The following is a 14,079-nucleotide window of genomic DNA, read 5'->3' as shown; positions in this document are numbered from 1 at the left end:
CTACAATCAGATAGGTCGATATGGTTCGTGCTAGGTTCTGGTGAGATGTTTAAAATATTCCAGGGGCACGATCGGGCAGGGGTGGTCGGTATCAGCTTGTTAAACTTCACGTTGTCTTCCAGTTCAGTGCCCTTTATACAAGACGACAACCACGCCAAAAAAATTAAAAAATGTTTTTTAATTTATTTTATTTAATGATATTCATTCATCACACATGTATGCAGTGCTTGCATGACAGGACATTGTACCGTTCAAATTCGTACATTTGTTAACATACGTTTTCTCCTCTAAGTGCAAGCTTTGCATGTGATGCATAACTTTACCCTCCAACATGGCTTTGTTACAATGAAAACAACCACAATAGCACGCACTTATTGTACCTGCACACATGCAGTGTGCTGCGAGCTGCACAAAGCCTACATTGTTTTGCAGCGCAGCTTATCTGATGGCCTCGAGCCTTTTTCTCTAGCTGATCCTCTTTGCTATTGGCCTAATTTAATGTTAAGACACACCATGTCCAAATGAGTTGAAAGAACAAAGTAAGCAGATAGGTGGAAAGCAGCAGAGACTTTGGCCTCAATTTTTGATTATTTTTTTTTTTTTGCCTAGCTAAGTCCAGCACAAAATTCAGTCTAAGTGTACACATGGGAGAAGTTTTCTTTCATTTGGTATTTTCAAAGATGCGTGCTGGTGGCTGGTCGAACTGCAAAAACTCTACTTGCGGATGATGCAAAGTCGGCCACTGTGGAGTGGGCACTTGGAGACCGCCTTCCACTCCCGATCATGAGTCTGTGTGACAATGAAGGTTCTTGTAACTGTAGCAATGATGGGGTATAGCGTCTTTTTCAAATAAGCACTTACCGCACCGCTTCAGCCGGGATCATGGATGTAAACAACAGTGCACATGACACTGCAATACTAAGTGAATGTGCATTGTTTTTGTTTTACCACTAGATATTTTGAATGGTATAGTTCATCTGAGTAATTATGTTTTATTATACCTTAAATCGATGAGATTTTTAAACATTTTAAATAGGTTAGAAAAAAATAATTATCGATATCGACTGAAATCAAATACTTATATCGTGATCCACTTTCCAGCCATATCGATGACTCCAAACTTGCGCCACAACGTAGATCTGCTTAACGCTTGTCCAGCCTACTTGCTGGCACAAATTTGCCACCTGTTATTTTTATTTTATTTTTTAGTTTGGTCATGTGATGTTTTCAACCTTTGCTGTGATTGATCATTACCTGAGCCCTGAGAAATTGTGATGTCATTTTAAAACTAGTAGGACACCATAGAACATATTATTGTAGACATTTTTGAGTTATGTTAAAATATTACCTCCACAATGAAAAAAAGTTTTGGTCAACGGCTCTCTTTAACTTGTCTGTGTGTAACTAATGTGACCGTAGTCACATGCAATGCTCCCATACTGTCAGTTTACAGTCGTGCAGCCTACTTTGCAGTGACGCAGTGGTTTATTAACTATGTCGCCCTTACTGAACCAGGCTAAACAAACCCGCGCAGTGACACGCTTGCTATTCAAACACATCCAAACAATAGCGACAATCACCTCATGTGCTGAATCAATAGTGGCCTAAAGCTGAGGTGTGTGTATGTGTTGAGAGAACAGAGTGTTCTTGTGTCTAAGTTTGTAAATGCTTTACAACTCAAGCACAGGGGGGGCTAAACCCCAAAGGCTTATCATTACATTGAAGATCCTGACATGGACGCTTTCTAATTTTGAGCATGTTTCTAGGATTCCTCAGAGGCCAGAATGGGGGTGCGCTGTAGTCTGCTAGTAAATGTTGTATTGTAAGTGTGATTCATAATATAAAAGATGCAATTGTGTTATAACAGTACAGTTTGCTCTTGTTATTGCAACATATTCCAGCAAAAATGAGGTATGTCAGCTCAGTGTTCGGGTTTTTTGGGTTTTTTTCAGCAGCCTCGCTCACCAGCCCACTTGCCTGCATCATGATGTAATCACTCGCAGGAAGCACCTTATAAGGGGAGACAGGGAGGGAGTGTGAGATGGCACAAGAAGCAACACTTAAGCAGCTCCTTCATCATTGTGACTCACACATCACCTCCCTCACCACTTCAAAAATGTCATCTTTTTAGTTTGCTTCCTTTCAAGATGGCACACAGGAAGGAATTCCCTTTTGTGGCATTCCAATACAAATGCAGCGCTACATTGTGGAAGGGTGGAGTCTCGTTGGCTCACCAGTGTAAATGATTTCTTCACAATGGAGGTCAGAGCATCGATTGCCCCAGCCTTCCGAGGTTATTAAATTGCATGCATATTCGGCCAACGGCCAAAGTCCACGCAGATACAAACACACGAGCAGGTAGGCTTAGAAGGTGACGTCAAGCATGAGAGCCTATCGAGCAGCACGGTGTGTGAACGGGCGTCTGATTGCCACTTATCTTGGCTTTATTGACATTAAAAAAAAAAATCTCAACCAAAAAGTGACATCAGCATTTATGCAGAGGAATCATTTCCTTTTTCCTCACCTCATTTGAAGGTTTAATAGCTACAAAATGGCCCGTTTGTGGAGGGTGGATTTTACTATGCACAGTTTACAATGGAACTGTTATCATATAAATCTTAATTAAATACTCAGGCAATGTTTTAACAACTGTAAATATAAGCTAAACTACGTGCAGTAAAACATTCAGCGATGTCCTTGCCATGAACTCTGCACCGAATGTGCAGATGGACAAGTGTGCCTGGAAGTTGAGTCCATCCGCGGTAACAAAGTCGTATGTGTCATCACATTTCGATCCCTGACGATTTTAAGCAGTTTAAAAAAAAATTTTTTTTTCCAGAAACACTCATTTAATTGTACTGAATTAATTCAATTCAATTCATTTAAACTCCGAATTGTATGACTTCAAGGCTGTCGACTTTGGCGCTGCCACTGCATTCAGAGTAGGAAGACCGTAGCACAGAGAATGCAAAACAACGTATGCGAGCTTGCCAGAAAGTTGCTCAACAATAAAGTAAATCCTCAGTTCACCGAATATCATCTTGCATTCATTAACTCACAAATGGTGTGAGCATACCATAAATTGAGCTCATGTCTTGTCATCGCTGATACAGTAGTTGCTCTATGCAAGCTACAGGCGCAGGTGTGCACTTCAAGGCTGATGACACATTGCAGTACATTACAGCTCGATTGTGGTTTTGTCTCGCAGAGCCTCCTACAGACACATTTGTTTCCTTCCATGGAAACCAATCACAAGGCGAGGGGTGGGGGCTGCGATCGCTCACCCAAACGCAAACCCTTGTTAAAGCACATTTGTGAGCAAGTTCATTGAGATGCTTCGCTTCTTAATCACGCCTCCCCCCCATTAACAAATGCTGATGGGAAACGCAGTGATCGGATTGTAAAGTGCCTCACGATTCAAGAATTTCTCTATTCTAGAGAGAAATACAAACAGAGCCCTGATACAACTCATCGTTGCATCATGCCTTCCACATTGTCAAACTGAGTGGTTTACAGTGTTACAAACGGGTTGGTCCAAGCCAGCCCGCCTTGTTGATGATGACAGGGTGTGTTTTGTCTCCAAGACATAAGCCGGGGGAGTTAGTGGCGAGCACGTCTTGCGAATCACAGTCGTTAGTAATCCTCGCGTTGAAGATGAGTTCACGTCGTAATGGTTTGGGCGACACTAAAAGTGCATGGGAACATAAGATTCCATTCGTAGTCACGCTAAAACCGCACACCCTCCCTACGGTGCCTGACGTCTGGGGAAAAGCTGTGAAAATGACAGCTGTGGTGTGAAGGAGGACGTCACGCTGCTCTGCGACTCGCCAGCTGTTGTGTGTGCGCGCCGCTGGATTAAAAGCAGATGGAAAGCGACTCCAAATATGCCTTGTTTCCGGCACATTTTTCCCACAGCTAATATTGAGCAGCACCGCGAACATCTTTTAGCAATTAAGCAGTCCTGAACAGTCCTGAAAAGGACCGTGAACAGATGCACTCTCCGGCCTGTGTTTCAAACAGCCAAAACAGGAGTTTCTGGCACCTGACCAATGACTATCGCAGGCTTCCGGTCGCCTTGATGTTGCCTACAAAGGAAAAAAAAAATTACCTAAAATCAATCAATCTTCTAGTAACAATCCTGAGCCAGGGGGGGATCTCGATCCTCCTTCCATTTCCCATGGGTGATGTTAAAATCGCACATCAGAGACCAGAGCCTCCTTTGAGGAACTGATAAAGATTTCAGATGTGGAGCAAGGAAATCAGCAGGATTGCCATCACAAAGGGGGGCGGCGGGGGGGGGGGGGGTGGTTGCTTTTGTGATGCGGTTCAGTATAAATGCATCGCCACAGGGTTAAGAAATGACTGCTCTCTTTTTCATGGCGAGGCAAGAGGGCAGGAAAACGTGAAAAGATGGATGGTCTGCTCTGTCAGCTAGATACGTCTTGTTTCCACATTTTCTGGATGGCGGATTTTGAATTATTTGGGACACACTATTTGCCGTGTCAGAGGGCTTTTTGTTCCAGTCTAACAAGAGACGAGGGCCTCGGTTGAGGGGGGTAAACCAGGCTACCTGTGGCAGGGGCATTAATTCCTCATCACAGAAACAATCTACATCACGGATTACGCATGCAATTTTACAACGCGGTCCGGCGGCAATTTTCCATGTCTGACAAGAAAAGAAGCTGTGCAGATGCATACATTTGAGAAGAACAGTCCATTAAGGCAACCAAGCGCGTGCGGTAATGCGCACCCCAAGCCTTAACTCCCTCATTGGAATTTGAGGGCTGTTACAGCCTTGAGGCGATGCGCTAACCGCTATATGCTTGACAAATCAGGAAACCGCCAACCACTTGGCACAACAGCAAAATGTAGTGTTGTGGTACCTACAAATTTGAACACCCTGTGATTTGGAAACCCACCAAACATTCTCGAGAAGACAGAAAACTTGGTTAAGTACAGCATGTGGAACTTAAATTGCCATTGACATTTGTGAGCGCTTTGGCTCCAGTTTAAGAGCCATTAGTTCGTGTTCATGTTCTTGAGATACTGTACGATGTACTGCCAAAAACACATTGCTCGCGACGACATACACTGGAAGCGTTTGACAAAAGTGTGAAGCTGTCTCTCACCTAATATCTTTTAGACCGCAATGAAAATTTGGGACAGAAAAAAATGCAACGGCATACATGTACTGTTACAAACCTCATGGTTGCATTTCAAGATGATTAACATTCCTATCTTTGAGACATTGACTGTTTTTGGTCATGAAAGAGACTGTACAGATCCCCCATTGTAAAAGATTAAAGCTTTACCGTGACCTCTACCTTAACGATGAGAACCAAAAAGAAAAAAAACTAAGCAAAACAAAGGCGTCGCCATTTTGTAAATCAAGCAAGTGTCAAGAACATAGTGTCTGGGGTTTAGAAGGGCTTTAATTATCTTGGAGCCAGCAGATTATTCCCAACTGTGGAAAAAAATTATATATACAGTATATCTACTGTATATATGTTATCTGTTCTTTATTTAAGCAAATTCAAGAGGCTTCCGCTCAACAAAATTGGAAAGAGCGTTTGAAACACGACCCGTTTTCTGTCCATGTTCACGTGGAAGATCACTCTTTCACTGAGTCGAGCCAATGTTTTGTCTCGGGAATCTCAGTTTACTCTGTCCACATCTGCGCCCCTCCAACTACCTCTGGAGACGCTGTCGCCTACTCACTGTTGTGGTCACTCGACAGGACATCGATCAGCCGCAGAGCCGCCCCAGACCAAACACTGCGAGGCCCCTTGGAGCCTCAAGGCATTTAGGGAGGTGTGCAATGAGCTCCCGGAGCACAAAGTGCCTCTTTACTTCTTTACCAAGTTGGTTGTGTACACAGAAACACGCGTAAGCACACTTGCAAACAAGGTATGCCGTAATAAGCCACGTGACCGTTTATGCGTTTACACAAAAAAAGGGGCTTTACATGCGTTCGCTGAGTCCTGAATCAAGGCACATATTTCAAGGGTGCAGGAAGAGAGTGTCTTTTTACACATCTCCAAGAGATATCGCACTCGCATACGTGTCCCCCTGACCTCACGCCAGCTTGGGTTGAGGGACTGCCTTTAAATAGAGACTCATGGCGAGCGGTCTAGACATATTGTGATACATTGCTCCAGTTAAAAGAGCTGTGTTAGTACTCTCTAACGAAAAAAAAAAAAAGAATGAACAGGAAGCAAAAGTGACTAAATAGTCGGGTTTTCTAATACACTTTTCAAGGAGAGCCAACATAATGAACCGGAAGCGATGGCCCTCGGGGATGCCTGTCTGCCTAATAATTACCCCGGCCAATTAAAAAGCAGCTTTGATTCCCTGAAAATTGCTCGAAGGGATATACCACCACAAAGCCTCTGATTAAAACGTGTAATTTTCCATGAGCACTTAGGTGTGATGCGTGTTCTACGTTTGTAGGTGACAATAGGCAACCGTTCAATTACCACCGAGCCATCCTGTCTACCAGTGCTCCTTTCTAATAGCCACGTTCAAAAGACTAGAACGGATTCCTCTCCAGGAAGTCAATTCTTGAAAACTTCAATCAGAAGTTGGTTGGTATGGTAATAGTTTTATGCGCAGAAATTCGAGAGAGAGCCAACCAGTTTGGTAGCCCGAGGAGCTCATTTGAAGTTGTTTGAAAATGACCTGAAATTAGTGTCATTGGCAATGTCCTTCTGAATTTGAGCAAATCCACATTTTTTAATGCCCCCGCCCCCATCGATTTTTGTAGCATTTGACCTCATTAGGGTTGTGGGTGAGATGGACCCTATCCCAGCTGACATTGGACAAGAGGCGGTGGTCACTCTGTACTGAGTGCGAGTCAACCGCGGAGCGAGCGGATTCTGATGAAAACAAATCCACCATCTCCATGCCTTGTAGCGTTGAACAAACCCACAGACTGATTCTGACCCTTGACTTGGGTAATTGCGAAACATTAATTCGAACACAATCAGTGCATGGGAGTAAAAGGCCAATGGTGTTTTTCTGTTTTCGTATGTAAAGGGAGCAAGCCTTCATCCAATTCAAAATCGCTTTTATTCAGGTTAGACGGACTTCCGTAAGACTTGACTTGATTAAAAAAAAAAAAAAAACAGCCTCTTCAATAGGCGTTAGAGTACTTTAGATGCCTTTGAATTTTAACTCCAGCAATTTTAAATTAAAAGGACATTGTTTATCGGCCGTCACAATGGAAAAAAAAAAAGTCACAACATTTGTACAACCATAGTCTTTAAAGATTGCCTGCAACTTACCTTTAGAATACCAACAAATCCACATAAAATATTACTTTGTTAAGTCTTTTCCAAATGAAGAGTAAACGTCAGCGCTGAACAAATTGCAACTCTTGACTTCACACTCACTGTGGCTAACGGCAGCTCTGACAGCTTACACGCAGTGTCGGAATTTATTTTAGTCATGATGAAAGATGCAAATAAATGCAACGGACCAGCTGGCCTGTCCCTCACACCTTGCAAACACCACACCCTGTCATCTACCGGCCTTTTGTGTTTGCACGGGCACGTGTCCACATAACGTAATGCTGATCTCTCATGTGACACATCTGTAAATTGGCAAACACGGCCCTGTCATATTGCGCCAAGCCGGTGTAGTATTGGTGTGATTAATGAATTCGGCCAAATGATGGTCGGCTCAGGAGGAGGAGGAATTTCTAAAGGAGCCAAACATACTTCAGCTAAACTGGACGGGTGATTCAGATGGAAAAAGGGAGTTACGGAGGAGGCGTACGAGGGAGATTGAGAGGGATGGTTCCGGGTGTAGTCACAGAAGGGAAGCCACCCACTGTGACCACAAAAGCTTTGACTCATGCGCTTCAAATGGCAGTTTAGCTTTTGGGACATGGACACACTATCGGGTCTCCTCTTGCAGGAAATGCTTACCCAAAGCAGACTCACAAGTCACAAGTGTCACTCCTCATGCCAGGGCGAGGCAGTGTGGAAATTTTTTACTTTTGAATAGCTGAACGGGGCCAAGATATCTGTTTGTGATGCTACCGAGAGCCATTCATAAAAACTGATTGTTTGGATACACGCTGTTGACAACTGGAACAGCGCGTCCCGTCTATGTTGCAAAACAGCCCCGTTCTTGCTAGGTGATTGTCGGGGAAGGGGAAAAAAAACAAGCAAACACTCACACTGAATGGAAAAACACTTCAGGAAGGTGAACTGTTTTCACCTCTGTCAGGCACTCACCTAAAATGTTGATCATTTAAAATGACAACCATATCCGCCTAATGCAACATCCTCTTATTATACGACATGTTCACTTGACTTTTTCAATTGTTTATTGTTCGCAATTTGAGAGTTGAAATTAATTTGGAGAATTGGCTCTCTACGTATTTCCTAATTTAATCACAATTATACTGTCTTGTAGGTTGGAGTTTGCAGGATTATGGTATGTTGGTCACTTCATAATGATCATAGAGAATGTTAAGATTCATTTGATTTCCTCCCACTGCAATTTGTTATTTTTCCCATTATTATTGTATTTGCTAACCACAGTCATTTCCCCCCCGCCCCCACTTCATCTCCTAGATTGAAGTAGGGTCTAATTTCCATATGTGTGCGATAGCGAGCATATCCACGCTACTGACACCTCATGTATGCAATGTTATGACATCCAGCACAGGAGCTTCTTACTAAGAGACTTTTTCCACATGGAAGCAACAGAAGGTAACTGAAATATGAGAAGATTCTCTCAGAATGATGCAAGACAGGGTTACACCAATTCAAAAGAGAAAAAAATACACATCTTGTGGTACTACAAATTGTTTGGCAGTATGCCATCCAAAACGAGCACGACTGTACAGAATGTACAGAAGCAGAAATGGTGATCATCATACTCAAGAGAATGCATAACAAGTGTGTGAACATAAAAGTGTTGCGTGTGCGTTTTAGCACCTCGCCTCCGTTTCCTGTTTTCATCTCACTGTGTCCCCCGGTCGCTTTGCGTACACGCCTCCAGCCTGTGCAAGCAAAGCTGATAACCCACACCCCACCACCTACCGCCCTGCCTCCCTCCGTCCCTCCAACCCTTCCACCCCATGAAGATAAGCGCTTGTGATTACACCTGATAGAAAAGCAACCCTGCACTCTTATAACCCAAACAAAATACATGTGGTGTGTGTGGGTGTGTATAAATCGCCTCATAGCTTCCAGAGTGTTTCTTGATTGGACACATTGAAATCTAATCTGACACACAAAAGAAACCAACAGTGACACACACGTAGACACACACATGCATGCACGCAGCGCACGCACGCTCTTTCCTGGAGAGAGAACTGAGCAGAGCAGTGATTACTCAACAGACCATGGGCGGAGCCATGTTTGTCATCACTATTTTCAAGGAAGTACAGACAACCAGTTGCAGCTGCACTGTTCACCAATTAGAACCCTGACCATTAAAGAAAAAACAAAAACGAACAAACGAAAAAAACAAGCACCTTGCAATTGGCTAGTGACCAGTCCAGGGTTTAGCCCACTTCTGACCCTAAACTCCTATTGTGTGTGTGCGTGTGTGTGTGTGTGTGTGCGTGTGAGAGACCCTAAAAAATCATACAATAATCATTTTTAAAAACACTGGATTTGTTAACATTTAAAAACACATTTTCACATATCAGCACAAAAAGTCAAATCAAATAAAACGAAATATAAGATCTATATTACAGTATGAATGTCGGCAGGACAGTGTCCTACTGGTCTCACAGTTCTGAGGCTCAGAAATCGAATTTGTGTTTTGGCCTTTCTCTGTGGCATTTACATGTTCTCTCCATGCTAGCACGGGTTTTCTGCGGTTAAACCGGCTTCCTCACACATTCCCAAAACATTAAGTTGTGCGTGAGTGCTTGTTTGTTCACCGGCTACCCTAATGAGGACAAGCGCGACACAAAAATGAATCGTTGGAAACATTTGTTTGATGCGATTTGCCTTTATTTAACCAGGTCGGTCCCAATGAGACAGTTGAGCTCCTTTTCAAGGGTATCCTGGCCAAGACAGCAGCTTAAAACACCAAGATTCAACAATTAAAAGAGACATCTGCACTGGAATCAAGTAGTCACTATTTCTGCAGCTTACAGAGTTAGTTGTGAAACTCCTCTTCATTTGTGTCTCTCTATGTCAGTATTGTGGGTGACCAAGGTGTGCACATCAGAAGGAGCACCGCAATATTCAGTGAATGGAAGCATTCAATGTGGCAAAAAGGGTTTCATTCTTTTTAATTATTTCATTACAGAGAGGGAGGGAGAGAGAGAGAGAGAGAGTGCTAGTTTTCTTAACAAAACAAAACAAACATGTCCAAAAATGTTTTGTTGGGAGGATGGAATGGAATAATGGAATTTCTATTGATTTCAATGACAAAAAATGATTTGAGATACACGTGTTTGGAGATATGAGCATGATCATGGAAAAAAGGATCTTGTACTGTATGTCAAGGATGGGACCAATTTTAACAGAGCTAATATCGGCCATATAAATTGGCCGGCCGGTTAATCGGTCAGGCCCTACTTTAAAGTAGGAGCTTCCATAAATTGTCTCACCCTTCGACAACCTCAGTAAACCTTCCATCAAAGTTTGCTGCTGTGTTGGATTTAAGCAAGGCCAAGCCTTTTGTTTACAGTTTCCCCCAGTGTGGTTAGCGTTTTGACAGCTTCTCAAACTCCCACTCATCTCTCACAAGGGCAGGAACGTGGTCAGAAACACCGGGAGGGTGCAGACCGTCTCTTCCCGCAAACTGCATTTCGTGAGGCCCACTGATTTAAGTCTAGTGTTTCATACAAAACCCACACGTTGTTTGTTTGACTCGTTGCCATGGAGACAGTGGCATCCCTCAATAGTGGACCTGAATAGATGGTGCGCGGCTGCTGTTAGCATGGCCCCGCCGGTATTCACAACAAGTTGATCATACAAAATGGAGGTGAAACAATCAAGTCTACATAAAGCATTGTCGTTCAACACTCAACACCATTACAGTGTCACGGTCGCGACTGGTAACTCTACCCGGTGTGAAGCCACATCGGGAGTCTGTTTCTGGAATGACAGTGATGGAGAGATTCCGAAATGCAGACTGCCAGATTGCGAGAGAAGTTGGGGGTTCAAAAGCTGTTTGTCTCTGCATCGACATCACGTTCCTTTTCTGCCCTGTCAGCTATATGATAGACGGAGAGCTGTATTACCTCCATCTGATTGCTTTACAATCTTCTGGCACCAGACCGTCTGCCTCAGGTAGATTCTGCACCTTTGTGTTCCAGCAGGTCACAAGTACTAACCACACACACACACGCACACACAAGGAGTTGTCACTCTATCACTCTGCTGTTCAGTACTTTGAGTGCAGTGTCTGCAATCACGTGGGCCTATAAAACACTGGCCCCTTTCACGCTGCCAATAAAATATGTACATTTCCATCTTTTTACCACGTCATTCTTCTTTGAAATGGCACAGTCGCAAAGTGGAGCAACAAAGTCGACCAGAGTTTGTTTGGGGTTTTTTTTTTTTTGCCTGACCTGTCTTTTTTTTCTCCACACAATAACACTAACAGTAGAGCTTTACTTATTTTTGCCTGTGCCTTCCACAAAGAACTCAACAAAGTCGATCATTGGCGTCTCTGCGTGTTCACACATCAACACGGTTTTCGGACCATCAGATAATTGGATGTGTGGTGACGTCAGTGTGTCATGTATAAAAGACTTAATTTGCCTGCATTAGCCATAGGTGGATAGTTGCGGGGCCCTCTGTTTTTGCTCTGATGTGCCAATTCTGAGTTGAAACCACTTTTCACAATGCTTGTCTTTTTCCCAGCTTGTTTTTTTCAATCTGATGTGTAACGGAGGCGGGAGATCGCCTGGGTGCAATGCTGGAAAAGGGATGTGAAGTTTAAAGCTTCACTGTCCTTTTCTGCCCTGTGATGTTGACACTGTTGTATTCATCAAGCACTGTAATTATTTAATTATCCGATTGTGGGATGTCGTGTCGCTGTGTGAAGGTGCGCAGGCTAGGAGAAATATCGAGTTAATTTATGGATCAAAGGCACAGGCCTCTTCATGCTAGATTAACTGATACATCTGATGCAGTGTCTGTGAAGATCCTTTTTCGACACCAAAATGTCTTGTATAATAATCAGCGGACAGCAACTGTGTGATGATAACAAAAAGATAGAATTAGAAAATAGATTAAAAATAGAAATTAGAAAATAGATTATAACATTGTGTGCACGGTGCAGCATAAAACCGTATAATTGGTAGCCTGTTCCCTTGCCAAATATGAAGGAAGGCCTGTCCTAAAATATAAGTGAAAAATAATTTCTTCCCCGCGACCCTAGTGAGGATCAAGCGGCTCGGAAGATGAATGAATGAATGAATAATTTCTTTTGGAGAGGGGGAGCCAATGTCTCTTCCTACAACAAGCTATGCTATGGAACACTGAAAGAGACTGGCCGGCTCACGGAAGTCAAAAACAGACACAGAGCTCCCATGAATTACTACATTCAGCGTTAATAGTGAACTTTAATTTTAATCATTGGCTTTTGTTTAATTGTAGGCCAATCCGTTGAAATATATCAACGTGAAAATGGCCCATGTTGCAAAAAAGGCTCGCAACTGCTGTACCGACCTGAATAATAGCATTGATATCATCTATTAATTGACTTTCATCACATTAGCCACTTCAAAACAAATTGTAGTTTGTTAAACACTAACATAAAACTGGATCTGTCGATTATCTTTGAATGGTTTCAAGTAAAAAAAAATCTCTGAAGTCATGTCATTTCACTTATAAAATCAAAGTGTAACACTGAATGGCTCTTGGAGACTAGCTTGTCAGACTATAGTGGGGCAACGCTGAATGTTTGTCACCAGTGACTGGTTGGACCTGATCGGTCACAAGTATCTTTATCCTTTCACCAAGCGATGAGGGTGGGGCTTAGCTGTAGCAGGTCTCAGAGAAGTGTAGAAAATTGATTTACACCATTTTTCTAAACGCATCTCCGCCTGAATGGAATGGCTCCACTTTTCCTGCTTTTTGGCGAACGCATGCTCAATCAACATGCATTCCCTTCTTTGTGCAGTACAGTATAAAGATAGATCTGTCAACAAGGGCACACCTAATCTTTACCATCTTTGATGCATGACTTGGATCCCCACTGCATGTAGTCAGTGGAAGGAACGAAAAACAGGTCAGCATATTGTGCAACCGCTTGGCACTATATGTTCATTGTGTGCTTCATGAAGTGCAAGTGCTGAAGCATGCATTTAGGAGTGAGCGTGCATGCACACAAGTGCAAGAATTGTACATAAATCGTATGTTTTGACCGGAAACCTCATCACTGTGAATATAGATCATTATATTATAACCCCAGAAAACATTTTGATTTCTATCATTTCTATGAATTATATTTGTAATCTTATGTGAGTTTTAGAAATTTGCAAATGGTAAATAAAAAATCGAATGCCAGGATCGCATACCTTGGTCACATTTACTATCATTCGCTTTCTTTGTTGATTGGCTGCAAAAAAAAAGAAAAAATTAAAAATCACAAAGTGTTCTTACTGCCTCATCGTGGCATTTGTCTGATGGAAATTGCCAAGGCCTGACCACACAGAGGGCTATACGAAACAATCACGCTTGCCGCTTAAAACTTCCACATCATCTGAGGTACTGTACAGAAACAGGAAAGTCGGGATTCATGCAAGTACAAGGTGATCCTGCACTGACTCTGCCACTAAAAACAAACGTTATGATCCGAAAAGTCATCTCTTGCCTTCTAACCTCAAACATGAGCAACTATGTTCACCACCACCTGTGCAAGTTTGCGCTTATACCCAACACAGACATGTGCCTATATGCACTGCAGACTGCATGTGTCATATGTCCGTGGTTTACAAACACTGTATGTCTGCCGTTACCAGACACCGTGGCTATTCTGGCCCCCTCTTTCCAAGTGCCCCCCCACCCCAAACCCACCATACCCCACCCATCCGAGTGTCCGGTCTCCATGTGGAAGTCTGCAAGCCAAGGTCACGGGGTCACATTCCTCCAG

The 14,079-nt window shown here is 43.0% G+C and overlaps 1 protein-coding gene across 1 annotated transcript in view; it reads left to right on the top strand.

The window, feature by feature from the left end:
- prxl2b (peroxiredoxin like 2B) overlaps positions 1 to 14,079 on the top strand; it is a 260,615-nt gene that overhangs the window by 174,366 nt on the left and 72,170 nt on the right. The gene's annotated exons all lie outside the window — the stretch shown is intronic.

This window comes from Hippocampus zosterae, chromosome 9 (genome assembly GCF_025434085.1).
Source record: "Hippocampus zosterae strain Florida chromosome 9, ASM2543408v3, whole genome shotgun sequence".
In the NCBI taxonomy this organism is placed as follows: Eukaryota; Metazoa; Chordata; class Actinopteri; order Syngnathiformes; family Syngnathidae; genus Hippocampus; species Hippocampus zosterae.
The sequence above is the reverse complement of the archived record's forward strand: the minus strand, read 5'-3'. Positions and strand labels throughout refer to the sequence as shown.